Here is a 16,645-nt window from a genome sequence, read left to right as displayed (position 1 = left end):
GTGATTCACACTGAACCTTTCGGTCTAAGTGTTCCGAGGCCATATCTGCATATGCCAGGCTCATCAAGTTTAACCCAACTATTCTGCTTGTGCAAAACTGGTTTGCACCCGTTGTATGTGAACATAGAGCTTATCACACCCGATCATCATGTGGTGTCTCGACACGACGAACTGTAGCAACGGTGCATACTCAGGGAGAACACTTATACCTTGAAATTTAGTGAGAGATCATCTTATAATGCTACCACCGTACTAAGCAAAATAAGATGCATAAAGGATAAACATCACATGCAATCAAATAAGTGATATGATATGGCCATCATCATCTTGTGTCTTTGATCTCCATCTCCAAAGCACCGTCATGATCACCATCGTCACCGGCTTGACACCTTGATCTCCATCATAGCATCGTTGTCGTCTCGCCAACTATTGCTTCTACGACTATCATCGTTGCTGCTTAGTGATAAAGTAAAGCAATTACATGGCGATTGCATTTCATACAATAAAGCGACAACCATATGGCTCCTGCCAGTTGCCATAACTATGTTACAAAACATGATCATCTCATACAAGAATTTATATAACCACATCTTCACCATATCATATCACAACATGCCCTGCAAAAACAAGTTAGATGTCCTCTACTTTGTTGTTGCAAGTTTTACGTGGCTGCTACGGGCTTAGCAAGAACCGTTCTTACCTACGCATCAAAAACCACAATGCGGTATAGTGATTGCTTTTTGATCTTCAGAAAGAACCCTGTTCATTGAATTCAATTCAACTAAAGTTGGAGAAACTGACACCCGCCAGCCACCTGTGTGCAAAGCACGTCGGTAGAACCAGTCTCATGAACACGGTCATGTAATGTCGGTCCAGGCCGCTTCATCCAACAATACCGCCAAATCAAGAAACATCTAGTGACGGCAAGCAATATGTATATACCCATGCCCACAACTCCTTTGTGTTCTACTCATGCATATAACATCTACGCATAGACCTAGCTCTGATACCACTTTTGGGGATCGCAGTATTTCAAAAATTTCCTATGATCATGCAAGATCAATCTAGGAGATGCATAGCAATGAGAGGGGACAGTATGTCAGCGTACCCTCGTAGACCGACAACGGAAGCGTTAAGAAATGCGGTTGATGTAGTCGAACGTCTTCGCGATCCAACCGATCAAGTACCGAACGCACGACACCTCTGCAATGTGCACACGTTCAGCTCAATGACTTCCCTCGTACTCTTGATCCAGTTGAGGCCGAGGGAGAGTTTCGTCAGCATGACGGCGTGTTGACGGTGATGCTGAAGTTACCGGCACAGAGCTTCGCCTAAGCACTACGACGATATGACCGAGGTGTGTATCCATGGAGGGGGCACCGCACACGACTAAAACAATTGTCAACTTGTGTGTCTATGGGGTGCCCCCTCCCCCGTATATAACATAGGGGAGGAGGGGGCCGGCCGGCCCTTCATGGTGCACCCCAAGGGGGATTCCTACTCCTACTAGGAGTAGGTTTCCCCCCTTTCCTAGTCCTAACAGGTGGGGGAAGGAAGGGGAAGAGGAGAGAAAGGAAAGGGGGGCCGACCCCCTCCCAATTTGGATTGGGCTTGGGGGGGCCACCTCTTGGCCGCCTCCTCTCTCTCCAACTAAAGCCCATGTAGGCCCATTTAGCCCCCAGGGGGTTTCGGTAACCCCCCGGTACTCCGCTATATGCCCGAACTCATCCGAAACCTTTCCAGTGTCCAAACATAACCTTCCACTATACCAATCTTCATGTCTCGACCATTTCGAGACTCCTCGTCATGTCCGTGATCACATCCGGGACTCGAAACTACCTTCGGTACATCAAAACACATAAACTCATAATACCGATCGTCATCGAACATTAAGCGTGCGGACCCTACGGGTTCGAGAACTATGTAGGCATGACCGAGACTCATCTCCCGTCAATAACCAATAGCAGAACCTGGATGCTCATATTGGTTCCTACATATTCTACGAAGATCTTTGTCAGTCAAACCGCATAACAATATACGTTGTTCCCTTTGTCATCAGTATGTTACTTGTCCGAGATTCGATCATCGGTATCATCATACCTAGTTCAATCTCATTACCGGCAAGTCTATTTAATCGTTCCGTAATGTGACATCCTATAACTAACTCATTAGTCACATTGCTTGCAAGGCTTATAGTGATGTGCATTACCGAGAGGGCCCAGAGATACCTCTCCGACAATCGGAGTGACAAATCCTTATCTCGATCTGTGCCAACTCAACAAACACCATCGGAGACACCTGTAGAGCATCTTTATAATCACCCAGTTATGTTGTGACGTTTTATATCACACTAAGTGTTCCTTCGGTATTCAGGAGTTGCATAATCTCACAGTCATAGGAACATGTATAAGTTATGGAGAAAGCAATAGCAATAAAATAAACGATCATAGTGCTAAGCTAATGGATGGGTCAAGTCAATCATATCATTGTCTAATGATTTGATCCCGTTAATCAAATGACAACTCATGTCTATGGCTAGGAAACTTAATAATCTTTGATTAACAAGCTAGTCAAGTAGAGGCATACTAGTGACACTCTGTTTGTCTATGTATTCACACATGTACTAAGTTTCCGGTTAATACAATTCTAGCATGAATAATAAACATTTATCATGATATAAGGAAATATAAATAACAAATTTATTATTGCCTCTAGGGCATATTTCCTTCAGAGCGAGAGGTGCAGTGTGCCGCACAACAAGAGCAGATCCATCGGCGCTTGCCTGCAGTCGACAGGGCTTCGCAGTTGGGTACACGTCCCATTAGTATCCCCATTCCTCGCCAGGAGTGGACAAAGGCCGTCTGCGTCACACTTACACCAGAGGCCGGCTGCGTCATACTTGCACCAGACGGCCATCGCGCTGTTTGCATGGGTCATGCTGTTCACCTTGTGCACGGCCCGCTCGATGCCAACGCGCTGGTCGCTAGGCTCGACCACCTCCTTGGCCCACATGTCTACCTAGGCGCAATAGTGGAACATGGCCGTCGCATTGTCGAGCTGGCGATCTCCGATGAAATTGCCAACTTGGAGCTCCAGATTGCGCTCCAGATCTACCACGAGCGTGTCAACCGCTTGGACGAATGTCTGCACGAGTTCAGGCAGAGCCAAGAGATACCCTAGGCAAGGGCTGCTGGTCATGGACGTGTTTATTTTCTTGAATCATTTCAACGTGGAGCGCTATGTACTCACAACTATCATAATATTGCTCTGTTTATTGCTTTGTTTGAATGTGTGTAGTCTGTTTTTCGTTCTTATATGTTATGTTTCAATGTGTGTATATATGCTTTCCATTCTGTATATGTGGATGATAACAACTAGATACAAATTAGTATACAAAAACAGATAGAAAAATGGAATTCATAATATATATTTATTGTTCATTAGTTCATCACATAATATATATAATATCAACACTTATATGTGATGGTACTTAACTACCATGCACAGTGCATAAAATTGAAAACAAACAATACTAAAACCAATAATCCCTCCCGGGGGCAGTATTCTGGCAGCCCCTTGCCAGCAGCTCCCTGGTGCGCGGCGTCTTCCCAACGCGGAGGCAGTACTCCGCATCCTCTGCCTCGCAGTGCTTGATGTACTGATCTAACTCTTGCTAGTGGACGAGCACAAACAATCTTGCCATTTCGTCGGGCGCCCACCGGAGCTCCCGTCGGTGGCACACTGGAGCTTACCGGCCCACCTTGACGCAGCTATGAGGTGCCTAGTGCCTTTGACCTTCCTCGTGAAGTACCCGTCTTCGTACACCTCTACACGATGATGCGCCCTCCCCCAAAGCTCCACCGCCTCCTTTTTCCAGGTGGCCTCAGGGGCTTCACAGGCCGCCTGGGACCTGGCTTCCTCCTCCGCCATCTCCTTCTTGAACGCCACTTGCCTGGTGAAAGGATCGGTATAGTTGACTAAGGGGGGGGTGAATAGGCAACTAACAATTTTTCGTTTTTCTTTACCAATTTAAACTTTGCATCAAAGTAGGTTGTATAGATATGCAACTAGGTGAGCAACCTATATGATGTAGCAACAACAAGCACACAAGCAAGCAAGGGATGCAACACAACATATGCTTGCACAAGTGAATGTACGAGATAACCAAGAGTGGAGCCGGTGGAGAGGAGGATGTGTTATGGAAGTTCCTTCCCTTTGAGAGGAAGTACGTCTCTGTTGGAGCGGTGTGGAGGCACAATGCTCCCCAAGAAGCCACTAGGGCCACCGTATTCTCCTCACGCCCTCACGCAATGCGAGATGCCATGATTCCACTATTGGTGCCCCTGGAGGCGGCGACCGAACCTTTAAAAACAAGGTTGGGGCAATCTCCACAACTTAATTGGAGGCTCCCAACGACACCACAAAGCTTCACCACAATGGAATATGGCTCCACAGTGACCTTAATCGTCTAGGGTGCTCAAACACCCAAGAGTAACAAGATCCGCAAGGGATTAGTGGGGGAATCAAATTTCTCCTGGTGGAAGATCGGGGCCTTCTCAACCAATCCCTAGAAAATCAGCAAGTTTGATTGGCTAGGGAGAGAGATCGGTTGAAAATGGAGCTTTGAGCATTAATGGGGCTTGGGAAGGGAAGAGATGGTCAACTTGGGGAAGAAGACCCCCCTTATATAGTGAGAGGACAAATCCAACCGTTACCCACTTACTCAGCCCGCGACATGCAGTACTACCGCATCTCCAAGCGGTACTACTGCACTGGCTTGCGGTACTACCGCAGGGAGGTGCGCTACTACCGCTCGCGCGGCAGGAGCCAGGTGAGGCTCTGTTGCATAAGGCAACGAGCGGTACTACCGCGCGCCCTTGCGGTACTACGGCAAGGCAGAGCACATCCTAGGCTGGGAAGGCACGGACTAATAAAATTACATCTGTGGCTACTTCCCCTGAGTTTTGGTAAGTGCAAAAATCCGGCATGGTACTACAGCTCATAGGGAGCGGTACTACCACATAGGGCGCAGAAGTAAAAAATTACTTCCGTCCCTACATCCGTACATGTCATGGTACTGGGCCAGAGGCCACAGTACTACCGCATGCTAGGAGTGGTACTACCGCACATGCGGTACTACCGCTAGCACATGGCGGTACTACCATGGCCAGCTGCGATATTACTGCTCCCTTGAGCAGTACTACCGCACGCCGCAGACCAGTAGCACTACGATGCCTTCATCTTCGCGGCTACAAGGGGAACAACCGGTGCTCCAAAGAGGCAAGGAAAGGAGGTGCAAAGGAATAGATGTGCACGTGATGATTCCACCCTATCCTTTCAAAAGAGGACCCCATCTTAATAGTACGGCTTTCCTACGACTCAAATCCACCAAAAAGAAACATAGAGAAACACTGTCTTCGATAGGCTCCGAGGGGCACCAAATCGTCTTGTGCCTAGACATGAGATATATGAAATGGTCAATGCACATGATTAGTCCGCAAATGTATTGTAATCAATCACCAAAACCACTTAGGGATAAATATGCCCTTGCAATCTCCCCCTTTTGGTGGATTGATGACAATACGAGATTCGCACATAGGGATATAAAATGAAACAAAGGCAAACCCGACATCTATAAAATATAGACGGGCTCCCTCTAGATGTGTGCTCTCTAGAGAAATGCTTTGGACTGCACGACACACATACTAGGATCAACACTCCCCCTATATTTTATAAACAAGGCAATCCTTGCAACAATATGAATGACAATGAGCATGGCAAGGTATAGAATTGAGCATGAAATGAAAAAGGGCACAAAGCATAATAGGCTCACAAGCTACTAAATGTACTAGACAATACGATAAGATAGTAAGATAAGCTGAGGACATATGTCTTACACCATATGAAAGTCTCACACGAACACACAAACCAACGATCCAAAGCAAACGAGGTTCAACAGAACGAAGGCAAAGCGACAAAGTGAAACAAGACACGACACAAGACTAGACACAAGACTTCGCAAATCCTACACTATCTCCCCCTTGGCATCGAGACACCAAAAAGGCAGAGAGGGCACCTATGACACGGGTGGTAGCTCAGCTGCAGTGAGCACTCATCATGCTCCTCGTTTGTCACGGCAGCGGGAATGGTCTCCTCCTCTGACTCAGTCCACTGGTAGCCCAGCTTCGCCATCCAGATAGCCTCAGGAGTGATGACCCTCTCGGACCCGCTCGACACGTGCTCACCGAACATCCTCAAGATCCTCTTGTCGCACCGACAACTCTCCTTTTGAGCAACATGGGACTTGTACTGTCCCTTGGCCTGCATGCAGAACAGAGCCGTCATCTCGTTCTTCAGCTTCTTAGCCCAAGTGGGCTCAGACGATGGAGGAGAGTATCCATCAGAACTATCCTCATCCGCCTCCTCCTCCTTGAGCTCATCCTCATCCACCTCCATCCTAGCAGCCTCTGCCTCAGCCCAGGTAGTGGTGTTAGTCCACTTGTTCTTGATGCGCAGCTTGATGGGCTCATGACGAATCCAGTTGGGGGCAACTAACTCTTCATTGGGATAGAGCTGCTCCCAAGTCCTTGAGATCAAGAGATGCAAGTAAGGTCCATAGATGGGTACCTTACGGTTGAACACGACAAACTGCAGCTCACACCACACACTACTAGGGAAAACCTTATACACAGAACTTTAGCAGTAGCACATGTTAAAAAAGCACGCTAGTGCTAAGTAGCAGTAGCGCGCTATCGTAAACCGTGCTATAGATACAATTGTAGCAGCAGCGCGCCTGAAGACAAAAGCGTTACTACTAAAATTCCCACTGCTAAGCCGATAGGCTACACATCCAAACTCCTCCGCTATCGCCGCCGCCGTCGCCCGTCGGCCGCCGCTCGCTCTCCCGTCGCTCTCCGCACACCCTCGACGCCGCCCCCGACCACAGATTTGACGCCGCCCCCGACCCCGACCTTGATGCCACCCCCGACCTCGACGCCGCCCCCGACCCCGACCTCGATGCCGCCCTCCACCGCGCGCCCGAGCCCCGACCTCGACGCCGCCCTCCACCGCGCGCCCGAGCCCCAACCCCGATGAGGGAGTCCTGGATTAGAGGGTGTCCGGATGGCCGGACTATACCTTCAGCCGGACTCCTGGACTATGAAGATACAAGATTGAAGACTTCGTCCCGTGTCCGGAAGGGACTTTCCTTGGCGTGGAAGGCAAGCTTGGCGATACGGATATATAGATCTCCTACCATTGTAACCGACTTTGTGTAACCCTAACCCTCTCTGGTGTCTATATAAACCGGAGGGTTTTAGTCCGTAGGACAACATACAGAACAACAATCATACCATAGGCTAGCTTCTAGGGTTTAGCCTCTTCGATCTCGTGGTAGATCTACTCTTGTACTACCCATATCATCAATATTAATCAAGCAGGACGTAGGGTTTTACCTCCATCAAGAGGGCCCGAACCTGGGTAAAACTTCGTGTCCCTTGCCTCCTGTTACCATCCGGCCTAGACGCACAGTTCGGGACCCCCTACTCGAGATCCGCCGGTTTTGACACCGACATTGGTGCTTTCATTGAGAGTTCCTCTGTGTCATCGCCGTCAGGCTTGATGGCTCCTACGATCATCAATAGCGATGCAGTCCAGGGTGATACCTTCCTCCCCGGATAGATCTTCGTCTTCGGCGGCTTCGCACTGCGGGCCAATTCACTTGGCCATCTGGAGCAGATCGAAAGCTATGCCCCTGGCCGTCAGGTCAGATTTGGAAGTTTAAACTACACGGATGACATCCGCGGGGACTTGATCTTCGACGGATTCGAGCCGCTGCTGAGCGTGTTGCACTGTCACGTCGAGCATGATCTAGCTCTGCCGCCGAACAGTGCCCTGGAGGCCGCACCCGCATCGGCTTCGACCCTTAATTCGGAACCAACTTCGCCGATCAAGGATGGGTGGTTGGACGCCGCCTCGGGGGCTGCGATCCTAACGGCGATCGGGCCGAACACCAGCCCCGCACTCCGCGAGACTGGTGACTCCAAGGAGCCGGACTCCTCTCCAGACTCCGAACCCTCCACGCCCCTGCCGATCGAATCCAATTGGGCGCCGATCATGGAGTTCACTGCTGCGGACATCTTTCAGCACTCGCCTTTCGGCGATATTCTGAAGACACTAAAGTCTCTCTCTTTATCAGGAGAGCCCTGGCCGGACTACGGTCGACAAGGTTGGGATACAGACGATGAAGAAATTCAAAGCCCACCCACCACCCACTTTGTAGCCACTGTCGATGATTTAACCGACATGCTCGACTTCGACTCCGAAGACATCGACGGTATGGACGCTGATGAAGGAGACGATGAAGAACCAGCGCCTATTGGACCCTAGAAAGCCACCTCGTCATATGACGTATACATGGTGGACGCACCAAAAGATGACGACGAGGAACGGAAGGACGCACCGAAGGCTTGTTCCCTCGAGAAGCAGTCAAAGCGGCGACGCAAGCGCCGCCCCAAATCCCGCCTCGACAGAAATAACGATCACACAGACCCAGCGCTGGAGCAGGGCGAACCGCTGCCGGACAACGGCAATCCGGATAATCAAACCGAACAAACAAATTCTATCAAGGATAATGGTCTGGATGACATAACGCCGGACAAGCACCCGGAGCAGCAGAATGCCCGTAAAAGGCTTGTTGCCACTGTGAGGAGTCTTAAAAAGCAGAAGCAAAGGCTCAAGGCTGCGCAAGACACACTCCAAATCAGATGGAGTAAAATACTCAACACAGCAGCGAGGTACGGCGACAATCGCCCCTCCAAGAGCTACCCAAAGCGGAAGCTGCTACCTGAATTCGATGAGGAGGCCTCAGACCCCCCCACAACCAAATATCAAAGCAGCCACCTGGCCGGATAGACGACCCCTCTACCAACACAGAGCGGCATACAACGCCACTCACAATACAACACGCGGCCCATGCGAGGGCTCGCACCCAAAGGATGGCGCAACAAGATCCATCTATGGACCACACAAGCACGCCCCAGCATACAATGCAACACAACAAACATCCGAACAACGCGGTACACCCAGCTACAGGGGTGCCGCACACCCTCTATGTTTCACCGATGAGGTGCTGGACCATGAATTTCCAGAGGGATTCAAACCCGTAAACATAGAGACATACGACAGAACAAGAGACCCTGGGGTCTGGATTGAGGACTACATCCTTCATATCCATATGGCTCGAGGAGATGATCTCCACGTCATCAAGTACTTACCCCTCAAGCTTAAAGGGCCAGCTCGTCACTGGCTTAAAGGCCTCCCCGAAAGCTCCATCGGAAGTTGGGAAGAGCTCGAAGACGCCTTTCGGGCAAATTTTTAAGGGACTTATGCCCGACCTCCGGATGCGGACGATTTGAGTCATATAACTCAACAGCCCGGAGAGTTAGCCCGAAAGCTTTGGAACAGGTTTCTTACTAAAAAGAACCTGATTGTCGACTGTCTGGACGCCGAAGCCTTGGCAGCTTTTAAGCATAGCGTCCGTGACGAATGGCTCGCCAGGCACCTCAGCCAAAACAAGCCGAGAACGATGGCCGCATTAACAAGCCTCATGACCCGCTTTTGCGCGAGTGAGGACAGCTGGCTAGCCAGATGCAGCACCAGCGACCCCAGTACATCTGAAGTTAGAGATGGAAACGGGAAATCACGGCACAAAAGCAATAACAAACGCCGGAATAAAGAAGACAGCACGAAGGGCATGGCAGTAAATGCTGGATTCAAAAGCTCTCGGCCAGGTCAAAAGCCGCCCTCTAAAGGCACCAGGGATGAACTGTCCAGCCTCAACAAAATTCTGGACCAAGTATCCATAGTACCCCTGGTAAACCTGCTAATCATACCCACAGAGAATGTTGGGTCTTCAAGCAGTCCGGCAAGCTCAACGCCGTACACAAGGGGGAGGATACACCAAGTGAAGACGAGGACGAGCCTCCCAAGCAAGACACTGGGGAACAAAAGAAATTTCCACCAGAAGTCAAAACAGTAAACGTGTTACACGTGATCAAGGGAAAAAACAACGCGGCACTCCCAGGAAAATATACCCAAGTGCCTGTCATCGCGAAGTCCTGCCACTGGTCGTTCCAACCGATCAATTTCGACCATCGCGATTACTCATCAAGTATCCGACGCGCAGGATGGGCTGCCCTGGTATTAGACCCAGTAATTGGCGGATATCACTTCACACGAGTCTTGATGGACGGTGGCAGCAATCTAAACCTATTATATCAGGATACAATCCGCGGGATGGGGTTAGACCCAACAAAAATTCGTCGTAGCAATACTACCTTTAAAGGAGTAACGCCAGGCCCAGGGGCTCATTGTACGGGCTCCCTCCTACTACAAGTTATATTCGGCTCCCCCGATAACTTCCGTCGCGAGCATTTAACCTTCCACATCGCTCCGTTCCAAAGTGGCTATCAAGCACTGCTCGAACGCGAAGCTTTCACTCGCTTTAATGAAATACCACACTATGCCTCCCTCACACTCAAGATGCCCGGTCCACGTGGCATCATTTCAGTGAACGGAAATATCAAGCGATCTCTGCGCGCCGAAGAGAGTGCGGCTGCCTTGGCAGCCGCACACTAAAGGCGCCCGGACCAGTGAAAGCATCCAATAGGTCGTCAAGACCTCAGACACAACTAATCAAGTCCGGCGCCGCTATTTATACCGAATAATCACACCCCTATTTGTCAATACAAGGGGCTCAACGCGCGCAGACAAGTGGCAATTTCTTCCCATCTTGAATTATACATGGTTTCTTTAAAAACTATCTTTTTGCACGACAGCTTTTTCACCTAAATTCCTCTCTTTTACAGACAATCATCGTGCTACACCCATCCAGGATACGGCACAACGGAGACACAGGCGCAGACGTGTAGCAAGGACCCGCTCCAAGGATTCTTTTTAGATTAAGACCCTACGTAAACCTTTTTACTGTCTCTTGTTGATACATATCCACCGTTGAGAAGGATGCTGACGTCTTGGCATGTGGCCACGCCAGAACAATGCACGTACCTGGACACAAGGGGCTTCTTACAAAGGCCATTATTTAGGCCCGGTTTATACCACGAAGACCGAATACCTTAGGGAGTGTTCGGCGTCGCGAGTTTGGCCCTATATGCATCAGCTCCGAATCATTGTCTTTGGTCAAATGTTGGGTTTGCCCGGCTCCTGTGTTTTGGTGCCTTACGTTCCGCTTTACCGGCTAAGGTAGCACCAGGAGAATTACTGCGATTGTGCCCTGGTTCATCCGGATGAGCACCTCAGTAGAGAAAGCCGAAAACTGACTGTCATGATATAGCGTGAGACTGGTCAACCACTCAATGACCTGTTGGAATGTTAGAATTCCTCCGCCTTAACGAAGGGCCATTTTCCGGCCAGGCATGTTCGCACCCCGGGATCGGGAGAGTGCGGAACCACCAGGGGCTATCTAGTAGCCCAGTGTCATACTCCTATGGCTAAGTGAAAGTGCTAAAGCATTATAGTCCGGTTGCCTCGCTCGCTCCACTATCACCTCCTTAATAGGACCAAGACGTTGGATTAAGTGTGAACACGTGTTTTTTGCGAGCACCTCCGCATTATATGCGTGGGGGTTGAAGCCGACTGCTGCAATCTTTCAGGTTATACACATGTATACATAAACGGCCGCCCAGGAGGCATCATATTACTTTTAGGCAAAAGTATAAAAATAGCCTTATAAAAATTTATAAAAGCATTTCGCTTACAATGAGATTACATATCACTCAAACATAATATTTTTTGAGCACTGGGTCTCTATCAAAATGAGCACCCTCAAGAACTTCTTCAAAGTAGTGCTCAACAGCCATTCGACCTATGGCCGAATCCCGCGCTGCAATAGTGGTAGCATCCATCTCCGCCCACTATGCTTTAGCACGGGCAAAGGCCATTCGTGAGCCCTCTATGCATGCCAACCTCTTCATCGCATTAATGCGCGGCACCACGTCAAGGAACTGCTGCACCAAGCTGAAATAGCTGTTCGGTTTTGGCCTTTCCGGCCATAGCTAATCCACAACAGACCTCATGGCGAGTCCGGACAACCTATTCAGTTCGGCCCATTCGGCTAATTGGTCAGTCAATGAAAGCGGACGCTCGAGAGAATGGAATTGTGTCCAAAACAGCTGGTCCACTTCATGGTCCATCTGACCCTGGAAGTACTTGGCCGCATCGGCGGCGCTCGCCGCCAAATCCATATACACATCCTCTGAACTCCACAGCCGATCCAGAGAGGCATACAGTGGATCTCCGAACTTCCTCCACAACATAAAGGATTTCCCAGCTACAATATCCCCGGCTTCCTGCAGCTCCTCCTACTTCGCCCTCATAGCAGAGCGGATGTCTTTTGTCGTCGCAGCAGCCTTCTCAAGGTCCAATGCCTTCGCTAGGTTTTCCTTTTCAAGAACCCGACAACGGTCGGCGGCGGCTTTTAATTCTATGGCCATCTTGGCCATCTTATCTCGGCTCTCGCCATGCGCGGCCTTCTCGGCTTTCAACTCTTTGGCCGCCTTCAAAGAAGCAGCATTACCAAACCTCGCTTGTTCCTTGGCTCGGGCAAGTTCTGCCCGCAAGGCTTCAACAGTGGCAGCTCCATCTGCAGTCACAACATATTAAAGATACTGGCATCATGCTGCTCTTACTATGTGGCGTTTACTAGATAAGGACACTTACCCTGTGCCTCGTCAAGCCTTTTGTTAACAAGCTCGATGTCGGCGTCTGCCGCATCCAACTGCCGTTCTAAATGTGCAAACTCGCTAGTCCGGCTAGCCACCGGAGCTTCCATCACATGCACATAGAGGCAATATGGTTATTACCTGGGAATATGATCCTCTGTTTGTCGTCGTTTCTGACGGCAACCAGAGTCTCAGGGGCTACTATCTACACAGGGCACACCTAGCATGTGCAGGACTATAATACATTATTTTACGTACCTCAAAGCCCGTCAGTAGACTCATAAAAGCATCATGCAATCCGCTTTCGGCGGACGAGATTCTCTCCATCACCGTATTCATCAGCACACGGTGTTCATCTGAGATGGCCGCTCGCCCCACCAACTCCCTCAGAACATCCGATCACACACCAAACGGTGCCGGACTCTTTTGTCCGCTCTCTTTGGGAGCCGAACACTGGGAGCTTCAGGGGTCAATGGGATTATCTTCTGGCCTCACCGGACTCGGAGAGGCCCTCCGCAACGACACTTCGGGGTCGCCCGCTTCTAGAGCGGAGGAGTCCGGAGGAGGTGTTTCACTTTCCATCATCTCTGGAAGAAGATCCCCCGAAGACGAGCTCATTTGAGAGGGGCTAAGGCCCGAACTGCACAGATATATGTGGTGGTTATTTTCTCAGAAGAAAAAGATGGCATACCTGTACTATTAAAGTATTTCGGGTCACTTACGACTAGCTGGAGAATTGATCTCCCCGCGGACTTTGTGCGGCAAAAGCACCCCCCAAGGTAGGACCCTCTGTGGGAGACTTCTTCTCTCGTTTGGAAGCTTCAGCTTCCGAATCCCCGGGCGCAGTCCTTTTCCTCCTCCGATCGTCTTCTTTCATGGAGACGCTCGCTCCCTCGGTTAGAATGGGCAGCGTTGGGGGCCCGCGTCCTCCCGTATTATCCTCCCCAGTATCTTCCTTCAAGGGCTCCGGGCAAGGTGCGACCTAGAGCATCTTTTCCAATACCGGATTGTCCAAACCCTCAGGGAGGGAGGCCGAACACCGAATCAACTTCGCCTTTGTTAGCCAGTCCTGGCCAAAAAGCAAACTCTCAGAAATAACTTCGTAACAAATGAGAGATAGTATGTTTGGCCGGAAGATTCCTTACCTATTTGGCGGCGCGGTTACTGCTCAGGCCCACGTCCTCGGTGATTTCCAGACACTCTACCTGAGGTCCGAAGAATGACTTGTACATCTCCTCATGCGTCAGGCTGAGGAAATTTTGAATGACACACGGTCCCTCGGGATTGAACTCCCACAAGCGAAGGGGCCGGTGTTTGCAAGGCTGGACTTGACGAACCAACATAACTTGTATTACCGCAACCAAACTAAAATCTCCATTGAAGAGATCTCGAATGCGGCTTTGCAGTATAGGCACGTCCTTGGCTGGACCCCAGCTCAGACCTCTGCTGATCCATGACATCAGTTGTGGTGGAGGGCCCGAGCAGAAAACAGGGGCGGCCGCCCACTTGGCACTTCTAGGAGCCGTGATGTAGAACCACTCCTGTTGCGACAATTCAGACACCTCTAGAATGGAACCTTTGGGCCATGGAGCTCCCGTCATTTTGCGTATTGAGGCACCTCCACACGCTGCATGTTGCCCCTCGATCATCTTCGGCTTTACTTCAAAGGTCTTGAGCCATAGGCCAAAGTGAGGGGTAACCCGAAGGAAGGCCTCGCACACGACAATAAATGTCGTGATATGAAGAAAGGAGTCCGGAGCTAGATCATGGAAGTCTAGCCCGTAATAAAACATCAAACCCCTGACGAAAGGATCCAGAGCAAGGCCTAGACCTCAGAGGAAGTGGGAGACAAACACGACGTTCTCATTGGGTTCGGGGGAGGGGACGGCCTGCCCTTGGGCAGGCAGCCGATGCAAAATCTCGGCGGTCAGATATCTGGCCTCCCTCAACTTTTTGATGTCTTCTTCCGTGACGGTGGAAGGCACCCATCGGCCTTGAAGGCTAGATCCGGACATGACTGAAGGTTCGGAGCACCTGACCTGAACTTTGGGCATTTGAGCTTGAGGTGGGGGAAGGATTCGATTGAGCACGGGAGGGAAAAAATAAAAGCCTTGTCCCTTTATAAAGAGGGTGAATATCAAGCGTCCTCTTCGTGGCCGTTTGGACTTGCCTATAGTCTAGGAGTCCTAGAAGCGGTTGGGTTACCTACGCCCGTATTGATGAGAATCCCGGAATAAGGGGACACGATCTCTGCTTTAACAAGACGTGCCAAGGAAACCGCCTTGCATGACGCGCTGAGGTGGGATAATAAAACGATTCAGATAAAGGCTTGGCTATGGTGTGTCACGCTACGGAATACGTCAGCAGATTAGATCTGTGTAGATATTATTCTCTCTATGGCAATATGTGGAAACTTATTTTGCAGAGCCGGAAACTATCTTTGTGTTCAAAATCTTCTATGAAGTACTTGGAGGAGGAACCCGCCTTGCAATGCCGAAGACAATCTGCGCGCCGGAGTCGTCGTCATTGAAGCCTGGTTCAGGGGCTACTGAGGGAGTCCTGGATTAGGGGGTGTCCGGATGGCCGGACTATACCTTCAGCCGGACTCCTGGACTATGAAGATACAAGATTGAAGACTTCGTCCCGTGTCCGGAAGGGACTTTCCTTGGCGTGGAAGGCAAGCTTGGCGATACGGATATATAGATCTCCTACCATTGTAACCGACATTGTGTAACCCTAACCCTCTCCGGTGTCTATATAAACCAGAGGGTTTTAGTCCGTAGGACAACATACAGAACAACAATCATACCATAGGCTAGCTTCTAGGGTTTAGCCTCTTCGATCTCGTGGTAGATCTACTCTTGTACTACCCATATCATCAATATTAATCAAGCAGGACGTAGGGTTTTACCTCCATCAAGAGGGCCCGAACCTGGGTAAAACTTCGTGTCCCTTGCCTCCTGTTACCATCCGGTCTAGACGCACAGTTCGGGACCCCCTACCCGAGATCCGCCGGTTTTGACACCGACACCCGACCTCGACGCCGCCTGCCCCTCCCTCGCCGCAGGCACCCGAGGTGAGCACGCCTGCTCCTCCCCCTCCCCTACCTCTGACTAGGGTTCTTCAAATTTTAATCGCATCAAATTAGTTAGGGTTCATCTAGGGGTGGAAACGAATCAGATGTTTTCTTGATTCGTAATGGATACGAATAATAGCGACATATTGCTTAAGTGTATTAGTCAATAGCTATGTGACATGAAGTATTCAACTTGTGACATACAATAAGTCAATGATAAAAAGGTTTATGAATAAACACTACTGTAATGCATAATAATTTCTAAGATTAATCATAAAACGAGTAAAATTTGACCACTTATTTGACTTTTAAGTTGGATAATTGGAATATCCGATCAAATACGAATATCGGATATTTCGGATTATCTGCTACCACTTTCCACCCCTAGGTTCATCAAATTAGATGGTAATTAGGGCAGTAGTTCCTAGGTACTAATTAGTTAGTAAGAAGTAGGTACTAATTAGGTACTAGTTTAATTTTATTTATAGCAAGTTTATTTTTAGTAAGAACTAGTTGAATTGATAGAACTAGTTGAACATGTCACATTGTTGTTATTTTTTAGTTAAAGCAATTATTCCCACATCGACGTCGACGATGCCTATCCCGCATCCTCGTCGTCGACTCGGCGCAGGACACCTGGTTGACCAGATGGGACATGTCTGGGACTGGGCTCCGCCAGGCTAGAACTGGGAGGCGCTACCTACCGGGGGCGCAGTTGGTGAGGAGCCAGCCCATCGTTGACCCGAGCCTTCTTTGGTGGCGGTCGCGTGGGCCAGTGACGGTGCAGAGGCTTGAGGACCCCGTGGAGGTGGTACGTCACCGTGTCAGC

This window comes from Triticum urartu, chromosome 5A (assembly GCF_056163025.1).
Source record: "Triticum urartu cultivar PI428250 chromosome 5A, HENAU_Tu73, whole genome shotgun sequence".
NCBI lineage: Eukaryota > Viridiplantae > Streptophyta > Magnoliopsida > Poales > Poaceae > Triticum > Triticum urartu.
The sequence above is the reverse complement of the archived record's forward strand: the minus strand, read 5'-3'. Positions refer to the sequence as shown.